This window comes from Hetaerina americana, unplaced genomic scaffold (genome assembly GCF_022747635.1).
Source record: "Hetaerina americana unplaced genomic scaffold, ioHetAmer1.1.p SCAF_7, whole genome shotgun sequence".
Lineage (NCBI taxonomy): Eukaryota > Metazoa > Arthropoda > Insecta > Odonata > Calopterygidae > Hetaerina > Hetaerina americana.
The window spans coordinates 14,802,996-14,818,783 of record NW_027287316.1 but is presented as its reverse complement, the minus strand read 5'-3'; positions in this window follow the sequence as shown (position 1 = coordinate 14,818,783).

Genomic DNA, 15,788 nt, shown 5'->3' with positions numbered 1-15,788 from the left:
CCCTTAATTGCACGGCATATCGAATGGCCTATTCTTGAGTATTTTCAAAACAGAAGGAGCAAAAGTTAATGGAAAGAGCCATTGAAGAGTACGAATAGCGTGGTTTTATAAGATCTTAATTAAATTTCCGTAGATGTGTTACAAATTATATGGGAAGTACTGTCAAATCATCAAATGAAGTATTTTAGAAATTTCGAATTATACATTTATTATTTATCAAGAATTTTTTCAAATTACTATGTCTCAGATGGAGGTCGGTTTCAATATCTTTTCATCATAGGTTTTCGCAATGGAGGTATTATTCATGCGTATTAATTTAGCTTAATTATTTAAATAATATAAAATTATTTAAATCCAAAACGATTATTCTGTTTGCAGCATTGAGTTGGTTTGTTCCTGCTCTCCAGCGAAGAAAGAATAATGCCTGACCGCATGGCACAAAAGCTTTATTCCACCGTAGGGGGACCGAACGATAAGAGTACTAAACCCTCGGAAGTTAGGATGCGAATCGATGAAATCTCCATTGATTTAAAAATGAAAGTCGAACCAAGGAGATTTCTCGGAATCCCGTTCTCTGTTCACCGGTAAAGTATATATACCGAGGACGTAATTCGTTATGCCAACGAGATAATTCAACCGAGTTAACGCCAAAAAAAAAAACTAAGAAGGTAAAGAACTTTTGAGTCTACGCAAAGGGGTCCGTTATTTCCGAAATGGTTTGATAAATGGCGAGGATAAGGAATAAAACAGAGCCGAGATTCCCCTGGATGTCGAGGGGTGGAGGAAGGAATCATGAAAAAGAAGTAAGGAGCCATATATTTCCTTCTCCAGGTAAGAAAATAAAGACAAGAGCGTGCGGATAAGGAGACAAAAACATCACATCAGAGGAAACGATTTCCTGGAAAAGGAGAGCGGATTTCAGGTTTCAGGGGAAGTCCTAATAGGTGTAAGAGAGATATAGAGAGAGTCAAGGTAAAAGCGTGCGGTGATAGCTGGAGGTAGGGATAGGAAATATAAATCACATGCACGCTTACGAATTCCATAAAGCAGCCCTTGAGTCGTAAGACAGCAATTAAAAAAACTCCGCATGCTGAGCTAGTTTCAAGTCCAAAACCGCCCTCATAATCAGACATCCGGAGCCTCTCTTGTTGCTAATGGAAATAAATGTGAGGACATTCTCACGGGTGTCATAAAAAAGTTCATTTCCTTTTTCTTTTTAGCTTGAAATAGTAGTGTGATTATGCTCGTACTCTATTGTAATAACGGTCAACACACGTCGTAGTATCCTCCCCGTTACAGAATATGGTGACTTTATTGATGTATCGATCAAACGTCAGTCAACAACTGTCGAAAACTCTCCCTCTTAAGGGCTGCCAGCATAAAGGTCGGCTTTTTATTTACAAGTTCTTTATCGCTAAATTAGTAACGGAAGGATTTAAAAATAAGCTGCGTTTCATATTTTATTCTGTCCAGCATTATTCGTTTACTGCATTGAATATCTGTAAAATTGGATTCTTAATGTTTTTAATTTTACCATTTTAAATCCGTGTAAATTACTTACTCAAATTACATAATCTAAATCGCCTTCATTATGAAATTAAAATTGTGTTACGCCTCATTTAAGCGCTTATAGTTATGTATGGCGGGAATGAACAATGTTCATTGGATTCTTAATTTATTTTAATTACTACGAACATTAGTATATCTGTAAAACGCAACGAATAATATTTACTCACGAGTACTTTGATTATTGAAACCTTCTAGTTTTGTGGTTTGCTTTTGATAATTTTTTTGGCTTGATAATCTCATGTAAAATTACTCCGGGTATATTTATATTATTTTTATAGCCAAATTGCATATGTACTGAAATGATGCGAATGGGATTATTTATCTTTGAGCGTGATGGATGTGGCATACGGTATTTGTTATCAAAATAATGCACAAACAACAGAGCGTAGTCCAGACAATATAAAATCCAATACTATCCCAAGTCTCTAATGGCTCTAATGTCCTTTCTTCACTGAATGTGTCATCACCGAGAATGGTAATGTGAAATCGTGTATGCATGTACATGTGTGCATTTCTGTTGTTAGTTACTTCGCATAAACTATGTGAAAACATTCAAATACAGGGTTAAGTCAAATTTCAAGTATTATTGAGAAGCTGAAAACATATTTGATAAAAGTTGAAAAAATCTTTTACTAAACTGTATATATTCTTATTTTCCTTTCCGTTTTGATAGAACACCCTTTATCCGCAATATAGAACTGGAAAGAAGTTATTTCCCAGTGCCATAACTTTCGCGTCATTCCATAAGCAGCCGTCTGCATGTACGTGGTATATTGGGTTTAGTAGCAGGTGTATACTTTCCGCAAAATATTTCACGGAAAGATTACGGAATAACTGATAAGTTATGTAATTAAACAAATGGAAATGGCTTTTATAAACCACTTTGTGGGATCGTCATTTTAAGTTTCTAATTCAGGCATTCTGGTCCTCAAGCAAAGGATCCTGAAATTCGTTGCAGGGCTTTATCACTTGGTTCGGGAAAATATGCGATTAATGAGCGAATGAACATCAGTGTAAAATTCTCAAATATTAGATCGTTTACGGTGACGTTCGCCATTGCTGTAACTTGACGCTTGTTCGGGAAAATGACCTAGTAACAAAACGTAGGGGGTTTCAATGTTTATTTTAATATTTCTCCACCCGCAGACACTTTCCCCAACGCTCCATAAAAACCACTTCAGGATAAGACATTTAACGTTCGCGAAAACGAGCTGCGACCTTCCAGAATGATCCATGAGTGCTTGATGGCCACTCAAATATAAAAGTAGGCGGGCAAAAGTACGGGGGAGAATCCTTCCCTGCTCTTTCTTCCTTTCGCATCAATTCCCCCGGCCATACGCTTAATAAATCCCAACTTTCATCTGGAGTGTGAGACGTGAAGTTCGAGAGAATTGCTGGAGGAGAGGGAGGTAAAGAGATAGATATAAAGCGATCCGAAGTGGCTGGGAGGCCGAGTCCTGTGGAAACGATAGAGAAGGGTTTGGTTGGGGGGGAAGGGGGGTGGAGAGGATCAGGAGGGGGGAAGGAGGGATATCATAAGATGCTTGAAATGGATCGTCTCAAATGGCCGGAGATTACGACGGATAAAGCCGAATAGACATTGAATGAAAGGGGTGAAATAGGCATGTGTATATATCTAATGGGCAGGGGGGTGGAGGGGTGAGTGTCTTCGGCAGAAGCGAGGTTTTTCGGGGACTCGAGGAGGGGGAGGGTGGGCGTTTGGGCGACGGAGAGTGAGTAATGGGACGGGAGATGAATGCGATACGGATCCCTACTTTTCCAGCCTCCACCCGTGGGGGAAGGGGGGTGGGTGGGAAGGAGAGCGGTAGGCGGCGGAGAAGGCGCAGTTGCCCGAATAAAGACGGGGACGGGGGAATAAAATATATCTGCGGAAGATTATGTGAGAATATTCCCGTTCCGAATTCGATGAGAGGAGGTTTCTTTGGTGTGTGGAACGGTGGGCGGGGATAACTTCACCTTCCTTCCCCTCTGTCCCTCCATTCCTCTCCCAACCAGGTGGTGTGGGAGAAATGGTGCTTGATTTCCGTGTTGATGGAGAAATGTCGTCGGATCACTTTATTATGCCATCTCCGTGCCCTCCTCCCTTTTTCTTTGGAAGGGCAACCCTTTCCCTGCCCTTGTAATCCTCCGAACCGAAGAACGACGCGAAGGTTTTATAAGAGGTGAAAGAGAAGCGTTCCTTTTGAAATAGTACGTCATTGGAGGTCGTTTATGCTTTTAGATGTCGCCGTTTTTAAGTGTTTGAGGCGATTTGAGTCCCTCAAAATAGACTGAAAAGTCTCAAAGATCATTCTTTTCAAGTTTTCTCATAGCTCAGTTGCAACATCCTCGCATCATAAAAAAAAGTATTTGAGGATGCCCCCGAAACCTTGTTTGCTTATTTCTCGATTTACCCTTTGAATGTTATTACCTCTTATTTCACCTTATAATTGTACTGCTTTAACATTCATCTTTGTGTTAATGCAGTGCAATATTAAAGTGAGACACTGCTTGCATTTATGTACTTTGACCTGATGCTTTTCTGTTAGTAATCAACAATAATTTATGTGTGTTACTTTTACTCAACTCTAACTAAATACTAAATAAATAATTTCATGGAGCGCTTTGGAACAATAAATAAAATAAATAAAACTTATCATTTTTCGAATATTACTTCACGGAAACTAATAGTTGATTTTTATTGCAATAAAATCTTCTCCAAGGAATGCAGAAAAAGACTCCCACTCGTATTAAAGAGATATGTATCGAAAAATCGCATATAATTTAAAACAAATGAGTTGTTATGTGTATTCTTTCTCTGCAAATGGAGATATTTTGATATCATGTCTTTTGTTGAAACCAATTCTTAAAATTACAAAACTGAGATGCTAAATCAATAATTGAAATGTAATGAAATAATTGACTTTGTAATTCCACACACTTTATTTAAAAAACACACGACCCACTCTTCTAAATCAAAATGTAATTCTCTTTTCTTCCCAGCTACATTGTAACCTTTTTTACCCCTCCGACCTCCCTCTCTGACCAACCCCCCCCTCCTATGATCAGAAGGTATATATAGCCAGCGTGCTTCTATGAGGACCACCTGATGATGACGTTCAACGTCGAAACCTGGGTCGTGTGTTTTTTAAATAAAGTGTGTGGAATTACAAAGTCAATTATTTCATTACATTTCAATATGTTATGCAAATTCCACAAAGTTACGCCTGAGACAACAAATTTTAAATCAATAATGTTTTATATCAAAAAATCTTTATGAAATATTTTCACGGGATGTATTTTAATGATCATTTATCCACCTTAAATATATTGCTATCTAAATAAAAAACCCTTTGGGCTTAATTATTTCCAGGAACTGTATAAGACCGTCATTGTTTTGATCATAATCGTTCACAACAGAAGCTCGCCAGCGAAAGTAATTTAACTACGTTTAAAACAGTACATGCCATACTTTAAATTCATGATTTATCAATTATCGTGCAAAATTAAGAAAAAAATGCTATCACCTCTTTTACATTTCAATGTCTCCATTTTGATGAAGTAAAATTCGAACTCAAACTACAAAATATCCTCCTCTCGAAGCATTATTCCACATTCATACGAGAAATCTCTATCTCTCACAATAATGTTTTTCGAATTAAAGCATGAACTATTACTTCCTATTTTTGTCATAAAACAAATCTTAATTGAAACAATGCTTAAAGTCATATTATTATTTTAGCAAAACAGTGTCAAATTGAGTATTACCATACATTTCGAGTATTTCAATTTTTTTTCTCTAGCGTTGTAGTTATAATGAAGCGCGAACCGTTAAAATCAATAGATATAACACTTGATTATAAATTAAGGAAAGGTAGATAGTTTCAAATGTTCGAAAGGAATTAATGTGCTTTGCATTACATTCTAAGTAATAAATGACTCAATTAACAGTATTTATGTAATGTTCTGTAACCATTACCATAATATACGTTTTTTACTACACCACTTAAATAGCCTGTAATAGGAATTACTTATAAGCTTCCACAGATATTATAATTTACATTAATCCTATTTTTACTCGTTAACAATGATAGGTAAATGACTGCATGGTATCAGTTTATTTCATAATTATTATCAGCCTCCATGCCAAGACTAATTCAAAAATTTACCTACATCAGCTCAAATCAATACATGTGAGTTTCTCGCATGCAAAATAAAGTCATTTAACTTAAAAATATTAAAAATACTCTACCATAATGTTTTGATATGGCATATCTTCATCTAGTACTTAGAGTGATACCAATGTATATCAGCTACATGGTTTCTCCGGAGAATAAAAATTGCGAATCCATCTTTCATTAACGTTTATTCCACTCGTTAGCGCCCTTGTCGCGTTAAATGGGATATATGTTGTCTCCCATCGTTTTTGGCTTTCTTGATGCATGAATTAGTAGAATGTATCATTTATATGTGCATTTTGAAGGCAAAAGGTTAAATAAATGTGTTGAAAACGACTTAAACAATGCATTTCTCCTCCACTGGTATAGTCGGTTAGTTCGGCATCGGCAGGAGGATAGCGTAAGTCTTTAACAGTTCCGGTGACTCATTCACTGCACACGGCCTGCCTCAGGCCCAGAGCGCTCATCCATTTACCACCGGTCATCCCGATAGTCCTCACCCGAACGAAAGGACGCGTAAATCCCATCACGACTCTGAATACTAATATCCAATCAATCGGCTGACGTAGCGGCCTGGAGACACTATGCACACCTCTGGCCTAGCACCAGTCTATTTCACATCGCCATGCTCCTCGTGCATCCCCTGAAGTCATAAACCTAGCCTCTATCGATGTCCTTCCTTGCAGCAGAATTGTCACTCGGACGCAACGTAAAAATAATTTGACACAATGACCTAAAATGTAACCCATTTTGGATTAAAGTAGTTGAATAAGAGTAATGAACCTTTTGAAAGATTTTAAACTTAGAATTGGCAAAATGGCACTGTTGTGAATATATTAAAAGTTGGGCCCTGGAGTGTAACCCTTTCTTTAATAATACTTTTTGACCCTTATGAGTTGACGAGGGGAAAGTAACTCTGGTAATATCTACTCCCTAGTGTCTACTACTATTAAATGACCGTTGGAATAGAAATATCAATTTCATTAGTCAATATGTAAATAATATGACTTCCTAAATACAACCGGAATAATTGGTTGAATAATTTTAGTTGTAATCCTTAATTTGCTGAAAAAATAGGTAATACAACCTTGATCAAAAATTTCCCGGAATTTATTCAGAAAATTAAAAATACAAGTTTATTCATCTAAATCTATATTGTCCCCTTCAAAGTAATCCCCATCGACTGCAACACACTTATGCCAGCGCTTGATCCAATCCTCGAAACATTTTTTATATTCGGTTTTCGGTATGTCCATCAGTGCTTCCTGCGATTTTTCCATTACTTCCTCTCGGCTGCTAAAACGCGTTCCCCGTAATGGTTTTTTAACTCGATTGAACAGAAAGAAGTCACAGGGAGCCAAATCAGGTGAATTCGGTGGTTGTTGGATGGTATTTGTTGCATTTTTCGTCAAAAAATTACGAATAATGATAGCACTGTGCGACGGTGCGTTATCATGGTGCAAAATCCACGAGTTTTCTGCCCACATTTCTGGTCTCTTTCGGCGAATTGCTTCACGCAAACGTCTCATAACGCCCAAATAATACTCTTTGTTTACTGTCTGGCCTTCTGGCAAAAATTCATGATGCACTACACCGTTGTAATCCATGAAAACCGTCAGCATTGCCTTCTTTTTTGACTGAAAACGACGTGGTTTTTTTGGTCTCGGCTCATTTGGTGAACGCCATTCACTTGCCTGATGTCTGGATTGCGTGTCGTACTCATAAACCCACGTCTCGTCTCCAGTAATGATCCTTTTGATGAATGTGGGATCGGATTCAGCCTCGCAAATCATGTCTTTTGCGACGTCAACACGGTCTCTTTTTTGCATGAAATTGAGGTCTTTTGGAACCAACTTTGCTGCTACACGACGGAAACCCAAATCATTAACCACAATGTCTTGGGCGGATCCATAGGCAATGTTCAAGTCCTCCGCTATTTCTCTGATGGTTAATTTGCGGTTATTGACCAACATTTCTTTTACTTTATCAATTTTTTCACCGACTTTCGATGTCGATGGTCTGCCACTGCGTTCATCATCTTCGATTGACTCAATACCACTTCTGAACCGCTCGTGCCACTGGTAAACGACCGTTTTTTTTAGAGAATCGTTGCCGAAACACTTTTCCAACATTTCCAACGTCCGTGCGCCACTAAATCCGTTTTTTACGCAAAATTTAATACAAGTTCGTTGTTGCAAATTTAAATCCATTTCTGCAATTGTAAAAAATCGCCAACACACACAGAGATAGATGTACTCTTGGCTACGTAACTTTTGCAAATGTCAAGTTATGACACTAAGATTTGAAGGGAATATCAACAACAGATGTACCAATTTAACAAAAAAAAACAGAACTCAAATCGGAACGATGGGAGCGCCACACGGTGGTTATTCCGGGAACCTTTTGATCAAGGTAGTATGTCTAAAACCAAAAGATGACAATCTGACTTAATGGCATATTTCGATACTCCATTCCAGAAAATCGATGATGGAAGAAAAGCTGGTTAAGGGGAGCGAGTGATGGGACGTAATAAGAAAAACGATTTGTTGGGTAATAATACAAAATGTATAAATGGAATGACAATCCCAGGAACGTTCACCACGCGTCACGAAATGAGGGTTTACATTCGATAAGAAATTGATTCGTCTAATCAGATTGCCTGCTTAACGTGACGTCCAATTATGATTCGTCATTTCGAAAGAGGATGAACGCACAACTCTAGAATTAACCGTTTAACCACCGTGCGTATTTATCCCTACCTCAAAATTTGACAAATGCAGAGTTACGATATTTCATTTACACTAGCATCGCGTACTTTTCTCTATTTTTGGATACTTAATGACTTAAAGAAATAAAGCCGAAATACGCTAGGAAAGAACTTTGAATAAAATTAGTGATATCAGACTAGACTTTGCGGACCTTATCCATTACAAAAAGAGATATTGCAACTTTGTTGATTCCACTTATTTCTTTAATATAACGTAGTATATGTTATCAATTCAATTCTACGATATGTCTGTTACATGTCTCTGGTATTAATAAAATTAGTTGAATACCCAAGTCATATTTATGCGATATCGTCCTTTGTTTTTGTCCTTATTTTGGTATATGCGATAGGTGAAGCTAATGTCACACTCTCCGAAACGTGGAGTCATGCACATGCTGTAACAATTTGTATTCCCCCCGAAACAAAATAAGTACCATGGCACAAAGAATTAATCGCAACTTTTGTTATGCAACCATCAAAAAGAAACGTCGCTTGTATTTCAATTCTTGGCATTTTGTTCAGAAAGAGATAAAAAATTACGCCAATGCACAACCTTTTCGAAAAGAGTGGAGGGCACGGAGGTCGGGATAGTTTCTCAATACTATTTCGCAACGTCAACGGTCGCCTGCTGATTAAATTTGAAGTCACGATCAGGGCATTATTGAACGGAAGTCATACTATCTATACCTACCGTTATCTAGGGAATTTCTCTTCCACTTGCTCATTATATTTGAGATGGCTGCCTGCTCAAATTTTATTCAGTCCGTTAACTTGGTCATATACAAGAACCTTGATGTTGAATTCCAATGAGGGGATCACAATGGTGGTCAAAGGGCGACAGGTTAGTTTCGTGGCAATGCGCCGGCGGCGATAGAAGGCATGGAGGGGAGATTAGTGCGGAGAGAGTATATGGGGACCGATGCAGGATGAGATGAATGAATAGGGGAGACAGAATTTGGAAAGAGGAGCGTTAGCTTAGGGCAAGAGGACAAGGTACTCCATCCCATCCCCTCCAGCCACCCCCGCGTCGCACACTATGCAAAATGCGCGAAATTGATCAGAAAGTTCAAGCCCTCGGCAGTGATGTTATAGTGCGCGTGCCTCTGTGTGTCTCTCGCCGAAACGACGGCGTGGGTTTTGATGCGATTTGGGCCCTCGTTTATGCAGCCTCGATCTCCCGGCTCGCCGAGATGATTCAGAACGTCAGGGGAAGAAAGTCAGTGGGCGTTGTGGGGTAACTGCATTCGCAGGGTGCAGGCAGGCAGGCTCCCGGCTCCGAAGTCGGGGACGGGGCTCGGTCGCAGTGCGAGCGGGGCGGAGGGGCCGGGAGGAGAAATGAGGAGGGGAGTTGGCCCTCTTCCCTCAAAGGGAGTTTGACAGAAGGGCGCACAAAGCGAGGAAGAAATCTCATTAGATTTTCCGTGGAAAAATATGCGGGTGCAGGGAGCCATGATATGCGGATTGGGTCCCGATGAAGCGATTTGTATGGTTGAGTTGACCTAATTCCCTGACTAGCGTTCAATAAACCAAAATATCGGAGCTTAAATTTTATTATACTTTTAGCCCAGCAGTCATTAATTCACAGGAACAGCAAGGATATCCTCTATAGGCACTGTATGAGACGCATAAAAGTGTGTTAAAGTTACCGGCAGCGAAAATCAAAGCATATTAATCCTTCCTTTTATGGCTTCGATCGTAAAAGTCATGACTTCGTATGGCATGGCTTACGGTTGTGTTAAGTAAAATGAATTAGGCTTGGAATATGTTATGCAATGAAAGAGTTGGCTGAAAATTATTCTTTTAACGGCAAAGTCTATTAAATTGTTCGTTAACAATATTTTCGAAGCTTTAACTTTACTGGAATATAAAGTGTCAACCTTCATGAATAATGGATAATATGTATTGGCTATTATTTTAAATTGACCGCATAGTAACAGTAATCTTTAAATAATTACTTCTTGATAGAATAAGACGTTGTTGATTAAGTTAAATATTCCTGCAGCACAATACTATTTGCTTTCGACATTATTTTTAGAACCTAGATAGGAATAATATTATTTCGAGATCTTATAAGTACCAGAAAATAGTTCATCAACCTTTAGCTAAATGGATCTATAATTTGATAATAATAATCACCGTTTGTGTGGTGAATATTTTGCGCAATTACAAATCATTTGCAAATAAAAGGAATCAAATCTTTAGATTTAGTAAAACGTATAATGAAATAAACGAGTGAAAAAGAAGAAAAGCTCATCAAATTAACATTGAATCAGGAAAGATATGCTTTTAGCGCCAAGTGGATAAATACGTATATATACACCCGAAATGTATGATACACTTATTAGATATTCTATATGTAAGGGTATAAAAGGCTTGTATCGAAGGTATCGGAAAAATTTCGCAAAATTAGATTTATATCAGATATTGCTAAGATGTTTAAAAATTCTTCGAAGTGCATCCCTTGAGCGTCAACACACTTTGGCCAGCGTATTTTCCACGACTCGGAGGTACTCTGGTAGGTGGATTCCGGAATGTCCTTGAGAGTACGTGCGCAAGCTTCATTGATGGCACTTGGGGTCGTTAGGTAGTCGGTTATTTTGGAGGAGGTTTGGCTTGGTGTACTGGGTGTCTGGTTGGATAAGTTTAGCGCAGATCTTTTGCTTCGCCAAATTTGAGTCTAAAATCTAGTTTAAAAGAACGCTCGCTGGCGATCGACGCGTGTTAAACTTCAGAACTCCCTCCACCGGGCTTGCGTGGTGCGAGCGCGCTTCGATGCGCCGTTACGTCAGGAAAAAATTGTTCCTAATACTTTTTATATAAGCCTTGTTTGTATATATACATTTCTTCCACGCGCAAGAAAATTGACTTTGACTGAAATCTGTTCCTCTGGATTCACTTTTCATTTGTGACTTGTCTTCATATCAAAATTGATTTAGTAGACCTTTATGATATAATACTTTCACAGTATACAAAGCCTTAGAATGAATTGTACTCTTTTATATGGTTTTCGAGTTGACATACTAAAATAAATGAAATTTTATAACCAACTCGATCACCAGATAAATGTGCCGATACATGGATTACCCAATTGTCAACATAACTATGAAAGAATAAAATTCTCGTTAGACACACCCAAAGCATCCCTAGTTAGGAACAAAAGCTATTCAATGACATTTCCATATGACTAGCCTTCCAAACTGTCTTCAATGGCAATATTAGAACGAATATCCTGTGCGTATTTATCGCGTAGGTTAATTTAACCGGCCTTCTTCATTTAAACGCATAGTTATTGTTGTGTAACTCCTTATCCGTCAGCAATGAATGGGATCAGATGCCGTGGGCAGCACCGATGGCAAAATCTCGCGATAGCATTCATCTCCCCTGAGGCGGTTCGTCGAGGGATAAAAAATAATGCGGGGGATAAATATTCCATGAGGCCGTCCACCGTTTAGACAAATGGAGCAATGAGATCCGCGTCATAAGGGAGGGAGCTGGTAGTTGGGAGTGGAGTGCGGGAGGGAGATTTCGCGAGGAGAAGGAAGGGCATTCATGGCCCCTGCATACAGAGCGAGCGAAGTGGGCCGTGACGAAGATGGCTCGAGGAATCGCAGTGTTTCAAGGTCTAGGAATCGGGCGGTGGGGCTTGGGTGAAGAGTACACCTGAAGGAAAGGAGTCACCCTGCCGCTGAAGGAGATGGGACGCCATCGTTGGCATCCACATTTTTGCGAGGGAAGAGAGTGCATGATTCCACCATCTCCGGTGGAACAAATATTGATAGTATCCTTGGACATGAGTGGCGTGACGTCCAGATGTTAACATTGGAAACAATAAAGAAAACGCACGTTACTTTTATTCTGCTAATTTTATTTTTAATATAAGTTTTTTTAAGACACCAATTGTTAGGAGGTAGAAACGCAGTCAACAAATACCTTGCGATTCATCTGAGTTCAAACGTGGAAATAAACGAGGAATAGGATTCAAAGAAATTTCTGGATATGCCGCGGCAGTGACTTCAACGGGGTCATCCACTTATGTGTTTATTATAATGCAACAAATCCAAAGGCCACCAACAATTCGCCTTGACTGGGAATCCGGTAATGGTGAATAATATTTATACATTAAAATTAAATCATTTTTCGAGGCCAAAGGCAAGTTGAGTAGTGACCGCCCTTGTTGAGTGGTGAATTATCAGACCATTGTTAGAGGATTATGATTTCGAAACTCAATGTGAAGTCGATCTAAAGCCAGAAAGTGTACTTTGTGCTCAAATACAATGTTTTCTGGTAGTTGCCTCAAGCTTTAACTGAAAATAAAATTTCGTTCGTTATTTTTTCAACACTCCTTTTATCATTTGACTAAAAAAAATGAGTTTTTGGGAGCATTCCGCCCTCCCTCCTAAATCTATTATTTACTATTTCATGTATTTTTTGGAAAATATTTGAAAAGGAATAGGGCAAGAAGTCCCAGGTCATGCGGGGCAAAGCCATGGTCTTAAAGGGGAGGTGGTTTTACGAGGCGTAGGTTGGGCTGCTTCCACACTCCCGTTTATACCTACCCGCTCATACAGGGTGGAGTAGTCCGTAAAGAAAGATGGGAGTCGCCCGAGGAGCGGGAGTGCTTCAAGATTTTGAATTGAGGCCTTGGAGAAGAGAGAAAGAGCGAGGAAGAGCAGGGAAGGAGGAGGGTATATGCTAGGCGCCCTTGCGCCTCCGAGCCAGGACGCCATTTTTGATGTCAATGAGTGTATTTCCGGGGAAACTGTACCCCGGCGATCGCGGTTTCAAATGTTTTTTTTAATCCCTCTTCCTCCCTCGTCGCTTGCCCTCGAGTGGAGGGAAAACATGCAGTGGACGGGAGATGGACGAAGTATTTCCTCCCTCGTCGGCGATAAAGTTGTGGGGTACATGTGCTCAAGAGGGCGTGTGTGTAGGTATTTACGTGTGTTTCCGGACGGGCGCAGAGCGCGGCGGATATGAGTTGGGGAGGAAACGGGCTGGCAGGGTGGCAGATAGCCGGGAATGGGCTCTGTGGGAGGGGGGGAGGAGGATGCCGTTCGATCGTCGTTGGTGGACTGCGGTGATATTTACCTTGCTTGCTATTAGTTTCTTACATCATTCATCCATAAGTGTTTATTGGCGGGTTGGATCTTCTATTACTCAATACAAGATATATCCATGTATTCAGTTTAATCGGAAAGAACGAGTCTGTGCAAAGTTCAGTTAAATATTGATTAAATTGGATGGATTAAATTCGGTTGGGTTCGCTTTAAGATTGAGATTTTTCAACTTGGAAGCACAGCTTTAAATCGGCCAACACGGTTCTGTCGTGCTTAAAAGGAAGTAATGATGTAGGAGTTAATATTTAATGTTTTACGTGCAATTCAACCAAATATATGTTCTAGGTATATAAAGTCGCCAAGAAATATATACTTATTTAGGGGAAATTCTATTTATGTATTAATATTTGTATTCTCATTACTAAAGGTTGCTGATAATAATACAAGGAAAAGCGTCCTTTTCCACAGAAGTTTAGTAATTTGATAAAAGTACTATTTAGTACTACGTAGTAAAGTTAAAATACGTCGTTCTCTCTGTTATCATAGTCATATACCACTTCCCCTAAGTGAAGCCTGAAACCATAAAGTTTATTAAAAGAAGGTTGAAAAGTGCTTACCGACTGTTATCTTCTACTTATTTTCAGAATTTCTTACCGTTTGCCCAACATTATTTGCTTATTCCATTTCTTGTAACTTCTAGCTGCCTTCATACTGTCTAAAACAGCTTATAAACTTCCTTTCTCTCATTATCCTTACATAACTGACATTTTCTCATCTAACTCCGCTTTCCATATCCCACTACATTTCAACAGATATTTCACCCATTATTTTAACCGAGAACATACATTTTTGAAGTATAACTAAGCATAAATAAACATGAGAAAAGTTTTAGAAACCTATTTACAAGTTTTAAACAGTTTTATCATGATACCTGTTTGTCTAAGTATGTTCCAAAGTATACATAAAGATTAAGTGGGCAAAATAACCCATAAATTACGTGTAATTAGTGTATTTACTTATGGCTGAACTCATTATTAGTCAATACGTTGCTGGTGGTACTTAAGCACCGGTTGACTGGAATTAATTGGTTAATTTTTTGAATATTTAGCAAAAGACAATTTTTTTTAAATAAAAAAAAATATTTTTTGGGACTTTCTTGCGATACATGTTTTTTTTTAAATAATTATTTTTTAAGTGTTCTGATTCATTCGAAAGGTTGATCAAATTTCATCTCGCTTCTTAAAGTGAGATATATTTGTGCATAGCAGTGTGGATAGTAGGATACGAAAATCTGTTTTCTAGGGAATGTTATCCATAATGTCTTTTAAATCAAAGTTATTTAGTATTTCCCTTCTTAGCTTCAAAATTTCTTGAATAGCTTCTGGCACAGAAAAAGTGTGGCAATTGATACATTTCTGGACGCAGATGTCGGGAATTAGTGGACTCTTAACTGTCGATAAAATGAACATAGTTTCCAGCTTTTACATACATACATTACATTTTTTTACATACATTTTGGGATATCACTCGTTCTAATTAACGTGTATGTAAGCTTTCAATATTGATAAATAATACTCAAATACTGAGCAAGAGTTTAAATATGAGAATAGACTCAGTTATTATCACGTTTATGTGACTAAAATTACACTTGAGCGGAATACCCTTGGAAGAAAGGACCTTATGGTTCAATTTCGAGCAAATAAAGTCGTTTATCTATCTATGTATGTATCTACACTTTGAATGGGCAAAATTTCGGCAGCCAGATAAATAGCAAAGTAAGCGAAATTCGCCAGACTGGATATTTTTGGAGAAGTATTTCTCTGAGAATGAACAACTGCGGGCCAAAAAGGATTATTCCAGATGTAATAAAGGGATTCATTAAAACTTATGAATAGGGTTACCTCTTTCACGGTTGAGACAGGGACAACATGTGCTGTGGGGTAAGAAGAAGCAATGAAAATGAACCCGTAGCTTAATAGAATGAGGATGAAAATGATATGAATAGACATAGTAACAAATGAAGAAGCTTTTTATGTAGAGGGGGAGCATGGATGCCTGTGGAATATATTTACAAGTTGAAGAGAGAAAATAATGGGATATCCTGAGGTACGACAGTCTACCAGTGACCATGACTGCAGGTCATGCAGAGAGGAAAAATGAATCGGGAAGGTCAAGAATGAATAACGAGAAGGAAGTGAATGAAGTAAACAAAGGGAT